This window comes from Cupressus sempervirens, chromosome 4 (genome assembly GCF_028749045.1).
Source record: "Cupressus sempervirens isolate cs-2001-9-10 chromosome 4, ASM2874904v1, whole genome shotgun sequence".
In the NCBI taxonomy this organism is placed as follows: Eukaryota; Viridiplantae; Streptophyta; class Pinopsida; order Cupressales; family Cupressaceae; genus Cupressus; species Cupressus sempervirens.
In genome coordinates this window covers 105,555,094-105,578,343 of record NC_143121.1, presented here as the reverse complement: position 1 = coordinate 105,578,343, position 23,250 = coordinate 105,555,094, and positions in this window count along the sequence as shown.

Genomic DNA, 23,250 nt, shown 5'->3' with positions numbered 1-23,250 from the left:
ATGATGTGTTGATCAAAGGTGGCATAGTGGAGATTAATATAACCACGTTGTCCAAACGTACTAACTTTCATAGCTATTTTGGGCTTATTAAGTAACATGGGTTAAATGTTAAACCTCACTGTCATCAATGGTCACATTCTAATCAGGAGGCACATCACCAAATCGACATGCTTCCAATTCAAAGTTCCCCCTATTTAACCACAATCGATGATTTTTACCAAATCATTGAATAAAATTTTAGATAAGTACTTATGGATAGCAACAAATACCTCTTGGAATGTTAATTCATCAATTCTGCTTAATACACTTCACCGTTGTCCATGCGTAGGAAGAAAGGAAAGGGAATAAGGAAAGTCCAATAAACGTTATATAACTCCACATGAAGATCCATGTACCAATACCTACAAACTCTGTGTGAACAAACTGATAATCTCTGTGCCAACATACTGGCAACTTTGCACCCAATTGCAGACAGTCCTATGTCAAAGTGTAGTTGAGTACCTGCGTTGCCTTATGCGCCAAATGACCAACATTAATACACAGCACACTGTCAAACATAGTTGGGGTACATATAAATATAGATGCGTTCAATTCTATATATCGGAGAAAATATAATGCAAAGGATAGAAATAAGAGATTAAGTCAAAAATAAACGATGGACCTCCAAATTAGGTTCATTATAGTGGTATCAGAGCCAGTTTTCTGCTAGCCTATGAGAGTAATGAAAAACTGTTATATTCCAAATCACACAACAAAAAATATATATTCCAATAACAGATAAATATGCTTGGAGAATTTGAAGTTTCTCTTGTCTTTTATTGAGTTGTATGGAAACACAATTGATGCTCTTCTTGCTCACTTCTTCCCAGCTTCATAGAATGATGACTTCCTTCCAGAATATAAGTTTAATTTGATGGTGTTATGAATTAGTCAAGGCTTGGATCAATCGATGTGTGATAATAGACAAGAGCTAGTAATTATGGGCAGGTGACCGTTGGTTACTGTAGTTAAAAAATTAAATTTACCAGCCATAACTCTATAATATTTGTATTTTAAAAAAAATTCATGCTCCTAGTGAAACTCTCTCTCTCTCTTTGCTATAACTCTGAGATTCAAAATTAGAAAGACCATTACAATCCCACCAAACATAAAGAATGATTGCTACAGCAGTAAACAGATCATACATCTATAAATGATAATGTTCAATGCCCAATGAAAGACTACACATTCAATCAATAAGATCACATCACATCTGCATTACTTCCAATGCTAAGGAAAAAGTATTATCCAACTATGCATGATACAGAGATACACCCCTAAAAATGACTCTACAAGATATTGTTCATTTCATAGCAAATTGGTAACCGATGCTTACAATTCCATAGTGGTGACGGATGCCAGGAATATGCTTGGATGTAGAATACCATAAGATGAACTGATTCATAATTAATAAGGCACATTAGTTGGCATCAATTACTGAAAATGGGTCAAGTGGAAGACTCCTTATTCTTTTAATTGAGTGATATAAAGTGATAAGAATGAATACATTGATAGCCATAATTTCTATAGATATAATATTCATGACGCTATACAAAATGTGTCTCTTCAATCCACCGTAGGAGCTTCTTGATGATTTATGCAGGATGATTTATGGTCACAAAGATTTAATTCCGAGCATCATGAACATTTCTTATATTATTTTTACACCCATATTTGGATTGCTCCAAGCCATTGGTTGCATATATTCAGAATATTGATCAAGAACAGTGGCGAGTGAGTATCATCATTATTACCAGTATATCAGAAAAAGGAAGAAATGAATATAGCAATTGCTGCCATGGAGAGTCTGGTATATTTCAAGGGACACTAAAAAGTGGAAAACTTTGAAATAAAGAAAGATGTCTAATTAAAAACATTCCTTATGAGAAGAATTAAAGAGGGAGTCAAGGTAAGTGACTTCATAAAAAGTAAGTAAGTATGTTAAACAATTATGAAATATTAATCCCATCATGCCTATAATGATCTATTAACATATTTTGTATTACAAATGGTGAACATTAAAATACCTATGATCCATGGTTATATTGGAGAGTCATGTAGAATGCTAATTAGTTAGCATAATGGAATTAATTAATAGACAATTGTTTTCAATTACAATATTAATGTCAAAAGAAATGAAGGATAAAATAAAAGTTTGTTGATATGAAAATAAGTATATATTATCCTTTGAGTATAATCTATTCATTATAGTCTCTCTCTTATTCTTTATTTTCTATTAGAATTATGTGCCTTGATCTTTTCATTGAGAAATGTCTTGTAGGAAAAGAGGGAGATTAAGATTCAGAGGGAGCTTCAAGGAAGTTCAACCATAGTTAAAAATATGAAATTGTAACTTTTCTTAATTAATTTAATTATAAAGGTATAAAAGTGATTATTTGATAAATAATTTAGGGATTTCAAGTAGCTTTCCTATGGAGTCTACAATCAAGGAAGGTCTATAATATGCCTTATTGTAATACTAGTTAAGGGGAAGACTATATAGAAACCCCACCATATATAACTTTCCTATGGGGTCTGCAATTAAGGGAGGTCTGTTAAGACACCTTATTGTAGTATCAGTTAAAGGAAAGACCATATTTAACTTTCCTATGGGGTCTACAATTAAGGTAGGTCTGTTAAGACACCTTATTGTAGTATCAGTTAAGGGAAAGGCCATATTTAACTTTCCTATGGGGTCTACAATTAAGGTAGATCTGTTAAGATACCTTATTGTAGTATTAGTTAAGGGAAAGACCATATTTAACTTTCCTATGGGGTTTGCAATTAAGGTAGGTCTGTTAAGACATCTTATTATAGTATTAGTTAAGGGAAAGACTATAAGGGCATCTATCCTTCCTATGGAGTCTACAATCAGGGAAGAGCTACTATGATACCCTGTTGCAATACTAGTTAAGGGGAAGATAGTAAGGGAATTCTACCACTTTCCTATGGAGTTTCCAATTAGGGGAGGACACCCTATTGTAGTGCTAGTTAAGGGAAAGATAGTAATGACTCCTTTTCACAAGAACCTTTCTATCCAAACAAGCAATCCACTAAGTAGACCACCTCGTGTGGATACCTAACACCTACCACCGAGGCCAAGAGGGCCAAAGCTCCGCTCTTGGGGTTAGTATGGATTTGGCTTGGATTAACTTATTATCATTCAAAATTTCTTTGAAGTTCATATATATACATGTACTGATGCTTATTTTGTGGTTGCAGGGTCATAAGCCTAATGAAGAAGTATAATCATTGTGCATTATTAATTTTAGGATCTAATCAAGGCTATGTATGATGTGTCTACATCATGTCTACTTCATGTCTTCATGCATCAATGTGTATGCTTCGTGTTTTCTTTGTGTCTTCATACATTCATATGTATACTTTGCATTCAAATACATACTACATGTGTGACTCTCTATAGAATATAATGAAGTAATCTTACAAGTAAAATTTTGAATGGGATCTAGTAGTCAATTTGTTATATAAGGCAAACAAATATGAGAATGATTATTGCTTGAGGACAAGCAAATTTGAGAAGGGCGGACTTGTCATGACCCCAAATTTAAGGATATTTGAATAACATATTATATAATAATAATAATTAAGAATAATAATATTATTTAAGTCAAATATATTATAATCTATTATAAACCATGATATATTTGCAACACTTTATAAAGATATAAATTTAACATAATTCGATATTAAATATTAAATATTAAAAAATAGTTGATTTTAAAATATGATAATATATATATAATCGCATGATAATCAAATTATAAATCAGAGTTTTAAATATATAGTCATCAAGTGCATCAAGCATGTTGATTAGAGGTGACATATGCTTAGTTGATAAAAATGACATGGGCATTAAAGCTACACGACATATCGACTACTTCAAGCTTAATATAATTGCCTTTAATCTTCACATATGTGATCGAGTTTTCTTACATCTATCATGATGTGTTGATCAAATGTGGCATAGTGGAGATTAATATAACCATGTTGTCCAAACGTACTAACTTTCATAGCTATTTTGGGCTTATTAAGTAACATGGGTTAAATGTTAAACCTCACTATCATCAATGGTCACATTCTTATGAGGAGGCACGTCACCAAATTGACATGCTTCCAATTCAAAGTCCTCCCTATTTAACCATAGTCAATGATTTTTACCAAATCATTGAATACAATTTCAGATAAGTACTTATGGATAGCAACAAATACCTCTTAGAATGTTAATTCATCAATTCTGCTTAATACACTTCACCGTTGTCCATGTGTAGGAAGAAAGGGAAGCGAATAAGGAAAGGAAATAAACGTTATATAACTCCACATGAAGATCCATGTACCAATACCTAAAAACTCCGTGTGAACAAACTGATAATCTCTGTGCCAACGTACTAGAAACTTTGCACCAAATTGCAGACAGTCCTACGTCAAAGTGCAGTCGAGTACCTGCATTTCCTTATGCGCCAAATGACCAACATTAATACATAGCACACTTTCAAACATAGTTAGGGTACATATAGATATAGATGCGTTCAATTCTATATATCAGAGAAAATATAATGCAAAGGATACAAATAAGAGATTAAGTCAGAAATAAATGATGGACCTCCGAATCAGGTTCATTACAGTATGGCCCTAGGGGACGTAGGGCCCATGGGGACCCATTTAATTAGTTTGAATAAATTGAGAAGGGTCATAGGTTAATCTATGATGCCTCTCTATGCATTTCATGACAACATATGTCATTAGGGGCCCTAGGACCCTTAGGGATGCATTTGGTTGGCTTGAAAAAGTTGAGAGTCATCATAGTTTAACTAATGACCTGTCATAATGCATTTCATCAGAACATATGTCACTAGGGGCCCTAAGGCCCCTAAGGATGGATTTGGTTTGTTCTAATGCATCGAGAGGGCTCAAAAGTTAACCAATGACCCATCTCCAGGTATTTCATGACAACGTATATCCTTAGGTTTCCTATGGCCCCTAGGGACATATTTGGTTAGTTCCAATGTGCTGAGAGGGGTCATAGTTTAACCCATGACCACTATCAATGTATCTCATGAAAAAATACATCCCTAGAGGCCCTAGGCCCCCTAGGGACCAATTTGGTTGGTTCTAATTCATTGAGAGGGATAATAGTTTAACCTATGACCCTTCTTGATGAATTTCATGATAACTTATGTCCCTAGGAATCCTAGGATTACTAGCGACACACTTGGTTTGTTCCAATATGTCCAGAGTAGTCATAGGTTAACCTATGACCCCTCTTTATACATTTCATGACAACATATCTCAATAGAAGCCCTAGGTTTCCTAGGGATGCATTTGGTTGGTTCTAATGCATCAAGAGTGTTTATAGGTTAACCAATGAATCCTCTCTACACATTTCATGACAACATATGTCCTTACAAGCCCAAGGATCCCTAGGGAAGTATTTATTTGGTTCTAATGCATTAAGAGGGGTCATAGGTTTGCCTATGACCCCTATTGACCCATTTCATTATAATGTATCTCTATAAGGGCCATAGGGCCCCTAGGGATGCATTTAGTTTATTTCAATGCATTGAGAGAGGTCATACGTTAACCTATGACCCCTCATAATGTATTTCATGACAACATATGTCTCTTGGGGCACTAGGACCCCTAGGGACACATTTTCTTGGTTTGAATGCATTGAGAGGGGACATAAGTTAACCTATGACCACTCTCTAAGTATTTCATGACAACATATGTCCCTAGGGGCCCTAAGACCCATATTGAGACATTTTGTTGGCTATAATGTATCGAGTGGGGTCATAGGTTAACCTATGACCCCTCTTGATCCATTTCTAACAATCTATGTCCCTAAGGACCCTATGACCTATAGGGACCCATGTGGTAGATTGAAATGCATCAAGATGGGTGATAGGCTAACCTATGATCTATCTCTATGCATTTCATGACATGATGGGGACACAACCCAAGCACAAAATGGACACAACAAGAAAGTGCTAGCTGGAATCCACCACCAAAATGGAAGGTTCTAGAAGTCACTTTAGAAGTCCGTGGAAAATTAGAAGATTCCAGAAATGGTAGCTGAACTTTCAAGAGGCATAACTTTTGAACTGTAGCTCTGATTGACAAATTGTTTACATTTTCAGAAAGCTCTCGAAGCGCTCTATAGCCTTATGGATGAGTTTTTCTTGTCCCCCATTTTTTGGCCCTATTTGAGTTCATTTAATGCCCTTAACCTAACTTTGAAGAATTCTTAAGAAGTCTCCAAAAATCAAAAAACTATAATAACTTTCAAACCGTGGGGCCTTTTGACCTGATTCTTTTTCTAGAATGCTCTAAATTACAGTTACATTCATTCGGCCAATTTACACCCTATAATTTACCAAAATTATCCCTCAATTACATCCTTATATTTTTTGGCATTTACGCATATCTCAAGGTGTTCAAATACTCTAACCTAGAACACTGATAGTGGAACTGTGAGAGTTGGAACCTTTAATTGACCCAAATGGGTATCTAGAAATGAAAACACATGAAACAAAAACTAACTCTAAGTACTTTTTTTTTGGGTGACACCCAGGGTAGATTGAAAAGTGACCCTATCACTTTATGGATGGTAGAGAAAATCCCAAATGGGAAACTTCAACTGCTGATATCCAAGTAGAGTCCTCGATTGGTCGACCTTTTCACTTAACCAGATACTCTTCATACTACCTATTTCTTATACTCCTACCCACACGATGATCTAGAATGTCATCTATCTCCTTCTTCTTAGAAATAGGAATTGGACATGGCTTTAACATCATCTCCTCATTTGCACCATCATCATGATACTCTGTTAAGTCTTCAATGTTGAAGATAGGAGAAATGTGAATTCCATCTAGTAACTCTACCTCATATGCATTTCTTGATTCATATTTCTTCAGATTTTTTCAAGGGTCAAATTTCTTCATCTTTAGCTTGTTGTAAGTACCTACTAGAAATCTTTTCTTTCTTAAGTGTACCATGACTAGATCCCATACTTGGAACTCCTTATGTCTTCTCCTCTGATTAGCCCTAGCTTTATACTATTGATTCATCTTGATAATGTGTGCCTGGACCTCCTCATGTTGACACTTGATATGTTCAGAAAACTCTTCTACTTTAGCACTTGTCCTCTCCCCTTGCTCCATCTTCCTCAATTCTAGTGCAGTCCTTGGGCTACTTCCATATACAATTTGAAATGGTGATTTTCTAGTACTCCTATTTACAGAGTTATTGTAATCAAATTCTACTTGTGGTAAAATCAAATCCCATCCCTTGGGCTCATCCCCAACTAAACATCTCAGCAAATTTCTCAGACTTCTGTTTACCACTTCTGTTTGACCATCAGTTTGCAGGTGATGTGTGGAACTAAATTTCAAGTTTGTTCTCAACTTCTTCCACAATGTTGTCCAAAAATACTCCACAAATTTAGTGTCTCTATCAGAAACTACACTCTTTGGGAGGCCATGTAGTCTTACCACCTCTCTGAAAAACAAGTCTGCAATATGGACAACATCATGAGTTTTATGGCATGGAATGAAATGTGCCATTTTGGAGAACCTATCAACTACCACAAATATTGAGTTATTACCCCTTTGTGTCCTTGGCAATCCAAGAACAGAATCCATACTTATGTCCTCCCAAGGCTTTGATTGAATAGGAAATGGCTGATAAAGTCCCGTATTGTTACTAAATTCCTTGGCCACTTGACAAATTTGACAACTCTATACAAAGTTCTTCACATCCTGTGATATTTGAGGCTGAAAATAATGTTCTCTAAGAATGGAAATGGTCTTATCTTGACCAAAATATGTAGCCATCCCTCCACTGTGTTTCTCCTTAATCAAATTTTCCCTCATGGAACTCCATGGAATACACAATTGACAGCCCTTGAACAACATACCATCCGCAATCAAATAGTCTAACCACTTAGTTCTGTCTATAGCAATAGGTTCTTTACAAGCTTTCCATGCTTCAGCAAAATCAGGATCCTTAGGGTATAGATTCTTGAGATCAACAAACACAACTACTTCAACCTGCATTACAGTAAGTAACAACTATCTCCTACTTAATTCATCTGCAACCCTGTTAAATTTTCCACTTCTATGCTTCAACACAAATGTATATCTCTGCAAGAACTCTACTCACTTCATATGCCTATGATTCAATTTACCTTGGCTATTTAGATACTATAATGCCTTGTGATTAGTATATAAAACAAATTCCTTTGGCAATAAATAATGCCTCCATTTCTTTAAGGCCTAAACTATTGCATAGAACTCTTGATCACAAATAGAATACTTCTTTTTGGCACCATTCAATTTTTCTCTAAAATATGCAATAGGCTTACCTTCTTGGCTCAATACAGCTCCAATAGTACTGCCACTAGCATTACAATCCACTTGGAACACCTTTTTAAAATCTGTAAGTGCTAACAGATGTTGTTCTGTCACCTTCTTCTTCAGCAACTGAAAACTTCTTGCAGCTACTGCAATCCATTTGAACTTTTTTCTATCCCGTCTTATTGTGTTAGTCAGGGGTGCACATATGCCACTGAAATTCTTAATCAATTTCCTGTAGAAATTAACTAGACCATGAAATGATCTCACCTCAGTAGCAGACCTTGGATTAGGCCATTCCAAGATGGCTTTTACCTTCTCTGGATCCATTTTAAGACCTTTAGGTGATATAAAAAACCCCAAGTAGACTAACTCCCTTTTTGCAAAGATACACTTCTTTAGATTAACTAACAATTTCTCTTCCCTTAACCTTTCAAGGACACTATGAATATGCATTCAATGTTCTTCCAAAGTCTTGCTGAAAATTAAAATATCATCCAAATAAACAATAATGAATTTTCCCAAGAATTTCTTAAGTACCTCATTCATAAGCCGCATGAAGGTGCTTGGGGCATTCGTCAATCCAAAGGGCATGACTAACCACTCATAAAGACCATCCTTAGTCTTGAAGGAAATTTTCCACTCATCTCCTTCTCGAATCTGTATCTGGTGATAACCACTCTTGAGATTCATCTTTGTGAAGTACTGAGCTCCACTCAAGCAGTCCATAAGATCATCTATTCTTGGCAAAGGAAATCGATACTTGATGGTTATCCTATTTATAGCTCGAGAGTCTGTACACATCCTCCACTCTCCATCCTTCTTTGGTGCCAATACTGTAGGTACTACACATGGACTCAAGCTCTCCCAAATCAACCTCTTCCTCAATAGCTCCTAAACCTATCTATTTAGCTCCTTAGTTTCAGTAGGAGTCATCCTGCGAGTAGCCTTTTTAGGAAAACTAGCTCCTGGGATTAAATCTATCTGATGACTGATTTGCCTTACTTGTGGTAATCCTTCTGGAACATTATTAGAGATGATATCTCCAAACTCACTTAACAAATCTGAAACTTCAAGTGGTATTTAACTATGACTTTCCTTATCTTTCCTAGGAATCAAAGCATAACACATACACTGATGTTTCATAGCATCTAAAAAATTCCTTCCATCAACAAGACAAATCCCAGCACTTCTACATGCTTTTTTTGCCTTCCTTTTTCATGGGCTTCAATTTGTGGTGAACTTCATCCTTTGTTAGAGAGTATGTGTTTTCTTGACCATCATGTACTACATTCCTATCAAACTACCATGGTCTACCCAACAATAGATGGCAAACATCCATTGGAATAACATCATAGAGAACTTCACCATGGTAAATCCCAATTTTGTACTTCACTAAAAATTGTTCACTTACCAGGACCTTATGATCATCTTTCACCCAAGCAATCTGATATGGCTAGGGATGTTTCTCCCTCTCGAGCTTCAGCTTAGAGACCATTATCAAGTTATCAATGCTACCACCGTCAATGATCACATTGCAACATTTATCTTCACACTTGCACTTGGTACGAAATAGACTCCTCCTTTTTCCTAGTTCAATGTCACCACTTAGTAGGACCCTTTCATTTACTAAAGTCTCTCCTCTTTCTGCATCCTTTGAATGTGATGATTGTGCATCCTCATCCACATGAACAAACCTAGCTTGGCCTTCAGCTCTCCTATCTATCCTTCCTTGACATTGAGGGCATTAAAAGGCATGATGACCTTCTGTATTGCAATGGAAATAGGTACCATGGAAGCCTTCTCTTCCTTTTCCATGTCCTCTACCTCTTCCTCTCTAATTTCCAAAGTCTTGATCATGGGAGCAGTTGAAACCCTCGTTCCTCTAGTTCCTGCTAGTACCCACATCTTCATTTTTCTTTTGGGTCTCATTTCGACCTCCTGATGACCTTCCACTACCCCTTCCCCCTTTACCATACCCTCTTTTTCTTCCTTCAAACCTTTTATTTAGCTTTTCTTCAACTCATAGTGCAAACTGGTATGCTTATTCAACACTCGTCATTCTTACCAAACTTAATTCCTCCTAAATGCTAGGTCATAACCCACTGATATAATGAGAAACCTTCTCCTTATTTGCTTCTGCATGCCCTGCTCTAATTAAAAGTCAGTAAAACTCCTTTGTATATTCTTGGACTCATTTTCTTTCTTGCTTTAACCCATGCATATTCTTAAACAAATCAAGCTCATAGTCGATAGGAATGAACTGCTTCTTTAATTTGTCCACCATACGATCCCACCTTGTGATCTTCTCCTTTCCTCTTCTATTTCTTTCCAATTGAACCTCTTGCCACTAGATTTTGGCATGGCCTTTCAGTTTGGCCTTTGTAAACTTAACCCTATGTGGATCCCTGATATCCTCATATTCAAAGTACTCTTCCAGTTCATTGATCTAGTCAATCAACTCATCTCATTTAAAATTTCTTAAAAATATACCCACATCAATTGTAGGTCTTTTCTCAAACTTAGTAATGGCCCTAGAAACCCTTTCCTCTACTGAATTCAGAACTTCCTTATCAACTTCCCCTTCTGGTCCAATTTCTTCTTCTTCATTGTTGTCCTCACTTTTGTCACCTACATCAACATTTGTTCCCCTACGAAGCTCCTCCTGCAATACTTGGACCTGCCTTTGGAGGGCTCTAACCTCCTCAAGATTAATAGCTCTGGCCCTTCCACCATACTCTCTTCGTGGAGGCATATTTTTAATTCAAACCCACAACCACACAGTCCTGGTGCAAACTGCCTCACAGTCGGGGCTCTGTCTACACACTTAGGAAAACTTGCTCTGATACCACTTGATGGGGACACAACCCAAGCACAGAATGGACACAATAAGAAAGAGAAAATTTTATTAACTATAAAAATATGCTAGTACACTTAGTGTAGAGAAAAAGACTCCAAAACTTTCCCTATAGGCTTACAATAGCATAAATCTAGAGATAAATTCTTCTCCTAGTACCTTCTCTCAAACTCTACTCCGAATTGCCTTTTACAATGCCAGAAATGTCCTTAAATAGACTCCAAAGGGTTAAGGATTAGGAACACATTCTAGAAAGTGCTAGTTGGCATCCACTGCCAAAATGGAAGATTCTAGAAGTCACTTTAGAAGTTTGTGCAAAATTAGAAGATTCTAGAAATGGTAGCCAAAGTTTCGGGAGGCATAACTTTTGAACCGTAGCTCTGATTGACGAACTATTTATATTTTTGAAAAGCTCTCAAAGTGATCTATAGACCTTTGGAGGAGATTTTCTCATCCCCAATTTTTTCGATCTATTTGAGGTCATTTAATCCCCTTAACTTGACTTTGAAGCATTCTTAGGAGGTCTCCAAAAATTGAAAAACTGCAATAATTTTCAAACCATGGGGCTTTTTGACCTGATTCTTTTTCTGGAATGCTCTAAATTACAATTACATTTATCTGACAAATTTACACCCTCTAATTTACCAAAATTATTTCTCAATTACATACTCCTATTTTTTTGGCATTTAGATGTATCCCAAGGTGTTCAAATACTCTAACCTAGAACACTGATAGTGGAACAGTGAGAGTTGGAACCTTTATTCGACCCAAATGGGTATCCAGAAATGAAAACACATGAAACAAAAACTAAGTATAAGTACATTTTTTTTTGGGTGACATAGGATTTCCCTTATATCTCTGGATGCTCCTGCATCATGATAGCATATGTCTTTTTGGGCCTTAGGACCCCTAGGGACATATTTGGTTTGTTTGAATGTGTTAAGAGTAGTCATAGGTTAACCTATGACCCCTGTCAATGTATTTCATGACAACATATGTCCCCTTATCTTAGGGCCCTTAGGGATGCATTTGGTTTATTTCAATGTGTCGAGAGATGTAATAGGTCAACCTATGACCCCTATCAATATATTTCATGATAGCATATGTCCCAATGGTCCCTAGGGCCATAGGGACTCATTTGGTTGGTTCTAATGCACTGAGAGGGGTCATAGATTAACCTATGATCCCTTTGAAAGAATTTCACGATAACATATGTCCCTAGGGGTGATAGGACCCCTAGGGCCACATTTGGTTGTTTCTAATGTGTTGAGAGGGGTCATAGGTTAACCAATGACACCTCTCTATACATTTTATGACAACATATGTCCTTATCAATTGTAGGTCCCTTACGGATGAATTTGGTTGTTTCAGATGTACCAAGAGGGTTCATAGTTTGACGTATGACTACTCTCCATAAATTTCATAACATATATCCCTAGGGGCCCTAGGATCCCTAGGGATGTATTTGGTTGTTTCTAATTCAGTAAGAGGGGTCATAGATTTACCCATCACCCCTCTTGATACATTTCATGACAATGTATTTTTCTAGGGGCCCTAGGGCCCCTACAGACATAGTCGGTTGGTTGCAATACACCAAGAGGGGTCATAGGTTAAACTATGACCACTCTAGACACATTTAATGACAATATATGTCCCTAGGGGCCCTGAGACCCCATGGGATGCATTTGGTTGGTTCTAATGCATTGAGATGGGTCATAGGTTAACATGTGACTCCTATCAATGTATTTTATGATAACATATGTCCCTAGGAGCCCTAGGGCTCCAAGAGATTCATTTTTTTGATTCTCATACATCAAGAGGGGTCATAGGCTAACCTATGGTGCCTCTTGATGCATTTCATGACATTGTATGTCCCTAAGGGCCCTAGGGCACCTAGGGACCCATTTTGTTAGTTCTAAAGCATCAAGACGGGTAATAGGTTAATGATATATTTCATGACAATATATGTCTATAGGGGCCCTATGAAACCTAGGGATACATCTGGTTAGTTCTAATGCATTGAGAGGGGTCATATCTCTATCCATCTCGTGACAAAATGTGTCCTCAAGGGCTCCAGGACCCCTAGGGGTGCATTTGGTTGTTTTGAATGCATCAAGAGGGTTCATAGGTTAACCTATGACTCCTCTACACGTGCTTCATAAAAATAGTCCCTAGTTGGCCTAGGACCCCTAGGGCTACATTTGGTTTGTTCTAATGCATCAAGAGGGATCATATTTTTAGCTATGACCCCTCTCAACACATTTCATGAAAACCTAAGTGCTTAGTGTCCCTAAGGCTCCTAGGGATACATTTGGTTAATTCCAATGTGTCAAGACTAGTCATAGGTTAACCTATGACCACACTTGATTTATTTCATGACAATATATGTTCCTAGGGGCCCTAGAACCCCTAGGGATGAGTTTTGTTAGTTCTAATGTGTCAAGAGTAGTCATAAGTTAACCTATAACCCCTATTGATGCATTTCATGACAACATATGTCCGTAATGGTCCTAGGGCTCCTAGGGATGCATTTTGTTAATTCTAATTAACTGAGAGGGGTCATAGGTTAACCTATGAACCCTCTCCATACATTTCATGAAAATTAATTTCCTTAGGGGCCCTATTTCATTGGTTCTAATGCATTGAGAGGGGTGATAGGTTAATCTATGACTCCGCTTAACGTATTTCATGGCAACGTATACCCCTAGTGGCCCTAAGGCCCCTATAGACCCATTTGGTTGCTTTAAATGTATTGAGAGGTGTCATAAATTACCCTATGACCTATTTCTATGCATTTCATGATAACATATGTCCCTAGTGGCCCTAGGACCCCTAGGGACCCATTTGGTTAGTTTGAATGCATCAAGAGGGGTCATAGGTTAATCGATGACCCCTCTCGATGCATTTCATGAGAATATATGTCCCTAGGGGACCTGGAACCCCTAGGGACACATTTGGTTGGTTCAAATGTGTCAAGAGGGGTCATAGGTTAATCTATTACTCCTCTTGATGCATTTCATGACAACATATGTCCCTAGGGACCCATTGGGAATGCATCGAAAGGGGTCACTAGGGGCCCTAGGGACTTATGTTGTGATGCAATGCATTAAGAGGTGTCAAAAGTTAACCTAGGACCCCTTTTGATGCATTTCATGACAATATTATAGTTAATAATAATAAAATATTGTATATTTTAATATAATAATAATATATTATTGTATTACATAATGATAATAATATTAACAATATATATTATTATATATAATAATAATCATACATATTAGTATATATAATAATAATAGTTAATAATAATAACCATAATCATATGCAATAATAATATTAATGCTTACACTTCCCGAAAATAAATTTCCCTCTAGAATGCTCTAAAGTCTCCTTTTAAAAGTTTCCTCTAAAATTTCCCTCCAAATTTTTTAATGTGGATGGTTTCCCTCCCCACTAGAAAATTTAGAGTAATCAATTACCCAATTTCATATTGGGTATCTAATTTTTTATTGGATACCTGATTTGATTTTAGGTATTTGATTAGGCTTAGTATTTACCAAACTTATTTGGTCAACCAAAAAAATGTGTTTGAGAAGGGTTTCACTGACACTCAGACTTCGAGCAACCATTTGACATTGTTATTTTTATCAAAATTGAATGAAACGTAAAGGGTTTTTTTATAGCACTCTCAAGATTCCATCGATATAATTTCTATCAAATTCTAGATTTGATAAGTATTTATTAGTTAATTTTCAATTAAGATGACTATAAAGTGTTGATTGAGATACTGATAGAAAAAATCTATAACTTTCAAATTGTATAACATTTTTAAATCCAAAATTTGCATCACATTCTATGCTTCACCTAGTATAAAGTAAAAAAAGATTAATTTGGTAAAACTTTCAATTAGTTAAGGTGGTGAGACATGGGTTTTTTATTTCCAAAAAAGTTTTAGTAGAAAATTCATATTTAATTATTTATTTGGTATAAAAATACCCAAAAATATGTGTCACATCTAGGCATGAGTAAAATTTTTATATCTATAATTATATTAAAAAATAATATTATTTTATTTTGATTAAGCTGGTTAGACATACACCTACTTTTATTTTCACCTTGAAATTTTCACAGTAATGCATTAAAATCCAAACTTTTGACTAATCAAATATTTTTTTCTCTAGATAAGGCCTACTAGTTTAGAAACTACATTCAATTTTCTATAGATTATTTTCTTACAACATTTTGATATAAAGTCCAAAACCACTTTAAAATTATGTGTCAAGTTGACATAACACTGATTTACTGGTTTTTCACTACCACTTAAGGTCATAGTTTGGTTGATCATGATCCTATACATACCCATGATTAAAGATCAAAGAACTCATTTTATGTTGGTCCAAGAAACAAGAATGAAGAAGGAGATTCTAGGTAATATTTCCTTTAGTAATAACATGGCTAGTGAGGGCACTATTTCTAAGGGGACATTAGGAGGTCTACTAACTCTCTTTAACAATAAAATTTTTAAAGTAACTTCCTTGTATAATGAAGGTATTACTATTTTATGTAAAGTGTTCCATATGAATAGCAATGATTCTTTGTTTCTCTTGAATGTCTATGCCCCTAATTCAAAGAGGAAAAGGAAGGATTATTGGACTAAGCTTTTCTCTATTATTTAGAACAAAAATCTTAATAAAGGTGTTATTATTAGAGATTTTAATACTCCCCTTACCGATGAGGAAAAATTAGGGGGTCTGGCCCAAGATTTGGAAAGCAAGTTGGATCTGTCTAATTTCAATAATAGCTTGGATCTTCTAGATGTTGATCTTGTTGGGTGGGGTTTACACTTGGTCAAAAATAATAATTGGGAGTTGCTACATCCAAGTTCACTTGGATAGAACTCTCATCTCTCCAAATTGGTTGAATTCTTTCTCTTGCAAGCTTTCCCTCCTCCTTAGAGATGGATTTGATCATTCCCCCATTTCCCTTTCAATTTTTTCTTTCGAGGTCAAGAGGAATTATCCCTTTCTATTTGAAAAGATGTGCATTTCTCATCCAAACCTATTTGATAGGATCTCCTCTTTGTGGAATATTCAGGTGGAAGGAATTGCCATGTTTACAGTTGCAAAGAAACTGAGTAATGTGAAACATAAAATTAAAGTTTGGAACAAGACAAATTTTGGTCATATTTTTCAGGATTAGGAGGAGATGCTAGATAAGCTTAGTACTATTTAGGATATTATTTAATAGGTTGGGTATGATGATTAGAATAGGAATATAGAGATGTCAATTCTTATTGATCTACATGACATTTTAAGTAGAGAAGAGAACTTTTGGAATCAAAGATCTAGAATTAATTGGCTTAAAGAGGGTGATCAGAACACTATAGTTTTTCACCTTTCCACTCTTAATCATAAAGCTAATAATAGGAACATATGAATTAATAAGCATCAGTCTATGTTGACATGAGATATTGATATTTTAGCTAAAGTTGCTTATTTTTTCTCTTCTCTTCTTTCCTAGGATCCCACGTTATTAGTGGTGGATTGGAATAAAATTATTTGATGTCTTCCCCAACTCATTCAACCACACCAAAATAAAATTTTGAGAGCAATTCATAAATCTTAGGAAGCTAAATAAGCATTGTTCAGTCTACCAGTAGATAATGTCCCAGGGCTAGATAGTTTTCCTACATTCTTCTTTTAGGTATATTTGGAGGTTGTTATGGATGATATTGTGAAAGTTGTATACGAATTTTTTAGGGCTAGGAGTCTACTTAAAGAAATCAACACTATTTTTTTGGTTCTCATTCCTAATGTTCAAGGGGCAAACTCAATGGATCAATTTAGGCCCATAATTCTTTGTAATTCTTTCTACAAGATCATTTTGAAGGTGTTGATAATCAAAATACTCAATGTTCTTCCTTTGATCATCTCCTAACAATAGATAGGTTTTGTCCTTGGAAGAAATATTTTGAATTCTATCATGATGGTCAATGAAGTAATTCATTCCCTAGAAGTGGGAAAACGAGGTTTTCTACTCAAGCTGGATCTCTCCAAAGCCTATGATTAGGTAGACTAGACTTTCCTTGGTTATTTTCTCTAGGATTTTGGCTTTGATCAAGAGGTGTGAAAACTTATTTGTTAGCTTATTTTTACTTCTTCTATTTCCATTATGATCAATGGGGCTCCTTCTAGTTTCTTCAAACCTTTGAGAGGGTTAAGGTAGGGGGATCGTCTTTCTCCCATTATGTTCATTATTATGGATGAGTGTATTGATAGGTTGATTGAGAAGAAAATATAGGAAGGGATGCTAAGAGAAATTAAGCCTTCCTCAAGGAATCTTTCTTCAATAGTTTGTGGATGACACTATCATGGTAAGGCAAGCTTCAGTCCAAGATGCTAAAGTGATGAAGAGGATTTTGGATGTGTAGATCAAAGAATCAAGCTAGCTCATTAATTGGGAAAAAAATCTCAATTTTATTTATTAATACTCCTATTGAAAGACAAAGGAAGATTGTTGGGATTCTTGGGTGGGGGGTTGGTAATCTTCATACTAGCTATCTTGGTCTCTCAATGGGAACTAAGCCACCTGATTCTTTCTGGATGGGAATTCTTGACAGGTTTAGTAAGAATTTGGTAGGTTGGAAAAGTGCCACTCTTAGCTAGGTAGGAAAATTTCTTTTGGTCAAATCCACTCTTTAGAATCTCCCAATGTATGTTGTAAATCTCTTTGAGATACCAGCCAAATATGCTAATAAAATGGAAAAGATCCAGAGAAATTTTTTGTGGTCTGGTCTTGAGGAACATAAAAGCTATCCTCTTGTGGCTTGGCAAAATGTTTGTCTACCTAAGAGTTATGGAGGTCTTGGAATTAGGAAATTAAGACATCTCAATAAGGCTTTTCTAGCTAACTAGATTTGGTGCATATTCAATAGTACAAGGTAATAGAGAGACATTTTAGTGGAGAAGTATATTAGGAGGCCTTCTCTAAAGTTTTTGCTCAATGATTTTGATATCCCAAATGGTTTAGTCATTTGGAATGGTTTTCTTTAGGCAAGAGACCTAGCTAATTCTAAGACCAAGTGGAAAGTGGGTAATGGTGTTGACATCCTCTTTTGGCATGGTAACTGGTTGATTTAGGGTCTTCTAATTAACAATCCTATTTATGGCAATTTGGAAAATATTTGTATTACACAATTTGGATTGAAAATTAGAAACTATAGAATATCATCTCGTATGATCTCAAGCCAATAATGGTGATGTTGAATTTCATGATTCTAAATAATAAGAGGGATGAATTAATATGGAAGGATAATCCTAATGGTTGTTACTAGGTGGCTTTAGGATATAATTCCCTTTGGAGCTTGAAAGAGAAACCTCCTTGGGCTAAGGCCTAGTTGCTAGGCCTTACCCCTAATATTAATATATATTTCTAGCTGGTGTTACAAGATAAAATTATCACTCTACATAATTTGGTCAAGAGAGGCCAATGTATCCCAAATAGATGTATTATGTGTAAGCATCAATTGGAGTCGATTAATCATATTTTTATCCATTTTCCATATTCCATGGAAGTTTGGGATTTTCTTATGAAATTTTGTGGGATCATTTGGTTTAAGCTAGGTAAAGTGTTAGACTTCCTTTGTCAATGGGAAAATATGTATAAAGGCACAAATTTGCAAGCTATAAGCACCTGGACTTTTCCTTACTTTTTTTGGGGAGTTTGAAAGGAAAGAAAAAATTGAATATTTAGAGATAGGGAAGAACCTAATTATGTGTTGGTAGATAAAATCAATAACAATATGAAGGAAAAATTTTGGATAAGAAAGGGTAGAGACATTGAAGATGGGGTTAAGAATAAGGAAAAGGAAAAGGATAGGAGAACTAAAAGATAAGAGGTGAAATGGAAGCTCACACTTGAGGGATGGCATGACTAAAGGGAATCCTAGTCCTTTAGGATGTGGAGGTATAATTGGAAATTCTCATTGTGGAGGGCTTGCGGCTCTTTCCTACCCCTTGGGCCACTAGACAAACCATTATGTTGAAGCCAATGCAGCTGTCCACACTGCTAAATTAGCCTTGGATGTGGGAGTTAAAAAATTATGGCTAGACGGGGACTCTAATAACATTATAAGATATATAAAAGGTGCTCTCCACCTAGCCTAGATTATTTCTAATATCATTGAAAATATATGTATAACACTTGGATAATTTGATTTCATTCATGTTAGTCATGAGTACAAGGAGGCAAACTCAATCACTGATTGGTTTGCTAATGAAGCAGTATAGAAAGATATGGTGATGATATGAAGCACTGGTGGGAATATTCTGATAGGCACAAAAATCCTAATTGATCTAGAAAAAATCCAAGGAGGTACAAGTGAAATCCTAAGTTAATTATGGAAATAAATGATAGCATGGGTGCAAGAAAATTCAATTATGGTAAATATAGATGGAATAGGTGGATGTTGTTTTCCATGTCAAATTGATGTATTTTATGGGTTGCTTATTTCCTTTATCATTTTAATGGAATTGAAAGACAAATTAGTGAAAAGAAAAAGTGGTTTCCAACAAAGTATATAGTGGATTGATGAAGGGAAATAGAGGATGGAGTTTATGAGAATAGAAAGTACTCAAGTTATAGAGATGGTGGGTGAACAAAGCAAGAAAGAACTAGTAGGTGAGGCAGACAAATGGAAGTAATGAATCAAAGTATGGGAGAAGCTCAAAAAGGGTGGAATTGTTAATTATAGTGCCAAGCTCAATGGATATGACCTAGCAATTACCAATCTTATGGTAAATTCATGGAAGTGTAGTAGGGTCAAAGTTGATGGGGTTTTGTATCAAATTACTTTGGAAATCATTGCCCATGTTATTGAAATTCCTAATGACTAGTTGATGTTCTATAGAGATAAAAAGGTGTTTGCGAATGTGGTGAAGGATTTTGCCAAGAATATAGTAGAGAAAAAGGAACTAGTCAAAAGACAGACCTACTATGAGATGGATTTGATAAAGAAGCTCTGGAGGTATGCACTAAGGGACATTATTTAGTATATTTCTCTAGATATGAGATTTGATAGGGTTAGAACCCATCATTTTGTTTTGCTCAATCATTTTTGTTATGTAGTTAAGGTTTCTTTTCCTTTTTATTTATATACTTCCATGCACAAGAACATTTTTAGGCATAAGAAAAAACCTACTTTTAACCCAAGCTTGCATGAGGGTTTACTTCTCTTGATTTATGACCATTTTAAGGCTCAATCTAGAAGTAAATCCCTTACTCAAGTAGTGGCTTTTTTAGAGCAGGCAAGGATCTCTAACTTCTTATTAGACATGAAAGATGTTTAGAGTATAAGCTCAAAGGAGGAGGAAGATTATCTCTCATTTAGAAAGAAGGTTAGGGGAAATGTAAATTAAATGCCCACCTCAACTAATGTTTTGTGTATCAAAATCCCCAAGGGCAATAGGCCCAAAACTACTAGTCAGGGAGATGAAAAGTATAATGAGGAAGGAGAGGACATGGATACATATGAGGAGAATAAGGAGGAGGATGATGAAATTAGGAAGGAGCTGATTGAAATCCCAAAAATAAATAGAGAAGGATGAAAGAGGAGGACATTCCCTCAAAGGAGGAAATGGATTCTAGTATGAAGCTTTCTATCCTTCCTCCCTCCCTAACTCCCCCACAAGAGAATGGATAGGAGAAACTAGAGGAAGAAAGTGGAGAGGAAATTATAAAAGAGAGGCACATGTCCTAGAAAAATTTCAATGTCAAAACCTCAAAGATGGGGATTTTGAGAGAAGTCATGAATCCCCAAATCCTTGAAGAAAAAGATTGAAAGCTCTTGATGGAGGAACTCATTTATTTGACACTAGAGGCTATCACTGATAATGCATGGGAAGTGGGCATGAACTTTCTTAACAATACTAGAAATAGAATGACTGATAATTTTAGGTCAATAAAATGGCTTTACCATGAACTAGAGGAGGTAAAAGAAAGAATGAGATAGTTAGAGAGCCAAGGGAAGAAGTTTGAGAAAAATAAATTGATAGATTATGGTGATGGTATTAGGTTGGTTGAAAAAAGGATGTAGAATTTGGATAATTACAATCATAACATAGAAAACTAGATGATCTCTAATCTTAATTCTCTAAATGATAACATTGCTTCTCTTGCTAGAAAGTTGAAAGCCAAGGGTTTTTTTTAGGATAATGAGGAAACGGGAAAAGTCAAAGATAGGATGGATGAGGACACCACTACAGACATAACAACCAACCATTTGGATCAAACTAGCTTGAAGAACCAAGAGCAAATGGCTTAGGACATTTAGAAAGCATATGAAGTGGTAGAAACTATACAAGATCTTGAAAGAAAGGTAGAGGAGTAAGAAAAGGATTATTAATTTCTATCTTTTTTTCTTTTTGGCTTATGTAGGTTTTTTATTTTTGGCTCTTTGCCTATCTTTCATTCTCACCTTTTGGTTGGCTGTAGTGCTATTTCTAGGCTTTTTTTTTAAATTTATAGCCCTTTGATTTGTAACATCTTTTAGGTTTCAAGATTCCTATAAAACCTTATTTTCTTATCAAAAACAAAGAAATGAAAAGTTCCTTTTATTCCCAAGACCCCAAACTATGTATAGTCTCTCTTTATGTTGTAAATATTTTAAATCTAGAAGGAATTAGCCCCAAAATTTCTATATACCCAAAATCCCCTAATCAGACTCCTACAAACCCCCAAAGGTAGGGTTTTCTAAATCTTTTCCTTCCAAGCAACCTTAGACTCAATTGAAGGTTTTTTTATATTGTATCCAACACACCAAATCACTTCCAATCATTAAAAATTGTCCTATAATGGCTAGAACTCCTATTCTTGTTCCATAGAAATGAATTTAGTGTCGTTTAGTTTAGAAACTCCAATAGTGATCACCAATCCTTAGAGCTTTATATCACAACATTGTTAGATATAATTTGTACATACTTTTACAAGATCATTCCATGAGAATTAGATTCATAAATTCATTAAATCATCAACATTTCAAGTAGAAAATCCAACTTTGTACATACTTTTACAAGATCATTCCATTAGATTTAGATTCATACATTCATCGAATGATAGACATTTCACGTAGAAATTCAAACTTCCTTAAAGAAGTGACAACAAACTTTAAAGGAATGAACCTAAAAAATATCAATACATTAGGAATTGATCAAACAATATGAAAAAAGACTTATGAGATCATAAGACTAGAAGAAATCAGTGATAGTCAAGCCTCCATGCACCAAATGCTTGAAAAATGTAGTTTTTATTGGCTCTCATTACATGATCTATATAATTGATCGATCTGGATACTACTGTGTCCATACAATGCCTCAAACTTGACTTAATAGCATCACTTACAATTATGCCAACCAATTTGGATTGGTTTCAATGTCTAGTTATGCCTAAAAATCATTAAATCTAATTTCCACCCAAAATGAAAATAACTATTGGGATTTAAAGTTTTGAATTTCTCAACTTACAATTTATTGAATAAAACAACCAATTAACAAACTAAACTTTCCTATTAGGTCCTCAAGGCCAATTTAAACAATCCTAACCCTTTCTAAGACTCGTAAGGACCTAATTTACTCCAATATGCCATTATGCCCATATTTCACCATTAAATATCCAAAGATCCTTAACAAACCCTTTAGGTTTCAATATATTTATCATCTTTAAAGCCTTATTTATCATTTTTAAAGCCTTCTAAGGCCATGATTGGATTCAACACATCTTGATGGATTGTTTTAAAATACTCCTTACCTTTGATCCATCTTCTTTTGTCTTCTTTAGGGATACCTGGATGTCTTGATCCTCTTGCATCACATATGCTAGCCGAAGAATGGAAGCCAAGCATGCATGTATTGGCATAGTCTCACTACAAGGATCCCAAATATCTATTAATGATATTAATTTGGGCATCACTACATGATCTTGAAT